We start from the raw sequence: 4025 nt of genomic DNA on the forward strand, positions 1-4025 counted from the left end.
TAAATTCATGGCTGGCAAAGTGCTAATTGCCCGAGTTGGTCAAGAACAAGCTTCGAGAGGTCAGGAAACAAGTTAAAGCAAGACCATCAACATGGAAAGCAACAATTTGACAGCTTTTGCTGTTGGCACAGTCATTATGTACAGGGTACTTAATGAGGGTCAGGTGTGGGTCAAGAAAGGCAGGTGTGGGGACCCTTCAGTCCATCTGCCCACTGTCATCCTATAGAAAATGGTGACGTGCTGGATCATAACATGAACTCTGTCCATCTACTAACTGATTGCAGATTTTGAATCGATTTCCAATTCCTTTTTGTGAAAGTTGACCTGATATATCCTGAGATAACCAGAATGTGGTCATGCCCCTTTAGTGTAAGAAATGTCAAAAGTAAGCCACCTGTTGGCCCAAACCTTTTTACCAATTGACCATGTTCCTTGAATGAAATGTGCCGTCACAATCAGGGAGAACATGTTTCCTAAAAACTAAATAAGGTAGGTCAATTTTTCAAATTATGTGTAAGTCTGCTTTACTTTAAAATATGCATGCCTTAATCTGAAATATACTATTCAGAAACCCAGCTGACTTCGAACTATTCCCCCGACAACCCCCTTCACATCATAGGTTGCTTTTTGTGAAAACAAATCCTGCTTTCACTCATGTCGACGTTACTTCATTTCTGGTGATATGTTGTGCCATGTCAAAGAGCATGGGAGCATGAGAGAGAGTCTGACCTAGCAACCAAAGCAGCACCAGCAATCAGAGTGAGGGAGGGGATTCAATTCAAGTCGGGGATTTCCTCACTCACATTGCAACACAGTGCTGCTACAGCTCCATAAGAAGATTACTCAAGGGTATCAAAATAGATGGGGTGGGGGGAGTATGAGTTTGAGTAAAGACATATTTAACAGCATTTACTGATCTTATTCATTTGGAGTATTGTCCTTCGTTGGTTTTAGTCCATAAAAGCATTTAAATTTCTCTAAAGATGTCTGAGCAATTACTTGATCTTCACAAGTGGAATAATGTAATCTTCAAATGAAAGTATTTATAACAAAATATCATAATAATTGTACTGATTATAATAGGTTCCCTTTCCTGATAGTTTTGCCAACTTCGAGGATTTTTTTTTTTAATGTTATTATAGCTTTTGGGAATCAAGTCATAATAATAGAGCATTGAAAGAATAGTGCATCATAACATACAGTAAGTGCAACAAAAAGTAGTGGAATAACATTAATAGCAGCAGAAAATCCCAAATAAGTTGCAAGCTATAAATGTATACGGTTTTGGATGCTTATTAGGGTGAAGAAACCTTCTCTGAACCTTGTCTTTATGAAATGTTAACATTTGAAACAATATTGATGAGTTTAAAGTTTAGTAGACACTCAGAATAAAAATAAAAAACATTCAAAGATTTTAAACTTGCAAGAAGAGGAGATCCAGCCTTCAGATAAGAAATTCGTACCTCCTCTGAGTCTTTTCTTTTTGTTCAAACGTCTAAGTTTACAAAAACAGATCCAACTTAAAGGGTGTGGGTTTCAAAGAACAGCAACATGATTGGCAGATAGTGACCATTAGGTAAACAGATAATATGAGTCAAAATAAAGAACAATAGTGCGCAATAATAGTTAAAAATAACAAACAGGCATCTTATGCAATCTCCTTTGCCCAATATTAAAAACAGAATACTTATTGGTTATGATTTTTGATGTTTTGCCTTTGAAAATAATATTTACGATGTTAATATGATCATGAACTAAAAATGACAAATATGGTGATCTATTTATTCATACAAATGACATTACAGATAAGCAAAAATAATAATTAAAACAAGCTATTCCATACTATGATTTTAACTGTTTTTGAAAAAAAAATAAGGAAAAGAATACAACCAAAACGTTCTGCTACGACAAAGCATTTGGCTCATATAAATTCTCAAAAATGATTATCCCAATCGTTGAAGTTATCAAAACTACCTGGCAAGGGAAACTATTATAATTATAATTATCACTGTAATATTTTTTTTATTCATTTTATTTTAGTATAATCTTTTCAGGTATTGAAAATTTAAGTTATTGTCTGGACATGATGGAGAAATCCCAACATTTTTCACAAAGGCAAAAGAGTAAAAAAAACAACAATAAATGTATTTATTTGCTTTGATTTCAATGTGCAGAGACATAATACTATGTACTTTATGGTATTTCGATTTACATGGAATTAATTTATTATTTTGTCATAGAAAAACATTTTTCGAACAAATACGGAACAAACCTTTAAATAGAATTTGAAGTGCAAAATGATAACAAAAAAACAGTCATAGATTGAACTTCGCCAAAATACTTATTATATAAATGTGTTTCAACAGTGCGGTGGAGGCCCCTTTTTTAAGATCTAGCAGGAATTAATTCAATAAAGGAGCAAAGAAGGAAAAAGCCTTAACGCCGGCAGACATTTTATTTACAAAGGGACTGACAAGAAAGTGTGAATTTGAAGAGCAAAGGGAGTTTTGCGAAATGTATGGAGCTCAGACAAATATGGAGCCAGGTAATGAAGTGAACCTGGGGCTTTTCATGGGTGAGCCCTGGGGCTTTTGGCGGCTTTGGTATGCTTTGTGGGATTTATCAGGGGCCAAGGTGTGGTTTGTGGGAACTCGGAGGCGCTTTTTGTAGACTTTTTATGGACTCATAGAAATGTTCTTCTAAAAATGTTGAGTTTTCGGCCTGGATTCAGTGCATTACTTTTGTTAAGGGCGGAGCTAGTGGCATGAGCAGCATGAGCAAGCTGGCTGGCAGGCAAGCCAAGCTTGCTTTCAGATAAGAAAATTCCATCCCATCTGAAAGCCCTCACCTTAGCATCCTTATTTTGTTAAATATTCGAAGTTACAAAAACAGATTAGCCCGAATGGATGTGGAAATCAAAGACAAGCAACATGATTGCTGATAGCGACAATCATGTAATACCCAAAACCTAAAAACAACAGTGGACAATAATAGTCCAAAATAGGCATTCTGTGACGTCTCCTTTGCATTTGTCCAATATTAAAAGCAGTATAAACCTACCAACAGTACATTGAGTTTTGTTGTGTGAACATATCTGTTCTACTTCTGCGTATATTTTAATGTCATTTTAATTGATATTGACTGCTGCGTTAGTTGATTACAAATGCTTCAAAAACAGTCCGTAAATGAGTGTCTTATTCCCAGCATAAGGTGTTACAGTACTTGTCTGTACTAGACATTTCCCTGCTGAGTATTCTGCAATGTAAGAAATGGACGTGAGTGATCATATCAGTCAATCAAAGCAGCACCGGAATTTGAGCCTCTATTTATGGCTATTTAAGTCCTCGGCTCAAAATCCCGCACGGTTTGTACAAAAACAAATTTAGGTTTCTTCCTTAAATTTGCGCACGCAGTCTTCAATCAGGTGCAGTCTGTTGTCTGGAACTTCTGGTACTGTAAAACTAATGAATGCAATACTTATTTGACACACTGACCCAGATCGCACTGCCCAAAGACCACTTAAGTTCTCATAGCAAGCAATATTATGAGCCATTGACAAGAAAAGACTAAGGCTAGAGAGCATGATTTAAAACTTGAGCCCCAAGAATGGTTTCTCTATTTTGGCTGTTTTTGGAGAACATCCTTTGTTTTATGAGTTAGAGTTGGGGGTGACCCGGGTAAAAGACTGTCTCTGTTGCTCCCTGATTAGTAGCAGTGCTGGAAACATTCTCATTTGGGATTTAAGTACACGCGGCTTGAAAGACTCGCAGTCAACACTTCATCAGTGAGGTCAGCGCACTCAAACCCGTGCACAAACATCCATGCGCATGCATGAACCGACAAAGATGCTAGTACCACACTAGCGTGCACACACCAACACGGTCTGACCTGGTGCAACCAATAAGAATGAGCCCTTGGGTCCCCCCAGAAGTGGGCGGGAAAGAGGTTGAAACACAAGTCTGTCTCAGGACACACAAGTTTTTACGTTGGTGCTTTGGAAAACTTTTTCAGGTTAGTGGGGAGGC

This window comes from Urocampus carinirostris, chromosome 6 (assembly GCF_059441175.1).
Source record: "Urocampus carinirostris isolate Australia breed hairy pipefish chromosome 6, RoL_Ucar_1.0, whole genome shotgun sequence".
Lineage (NCBI taxonomy): Eukaryota > Metazoa > Chordata > Actinopteri > Syngnathiformes > Syngnathidae > Urocampus > Urocampus carinirostris.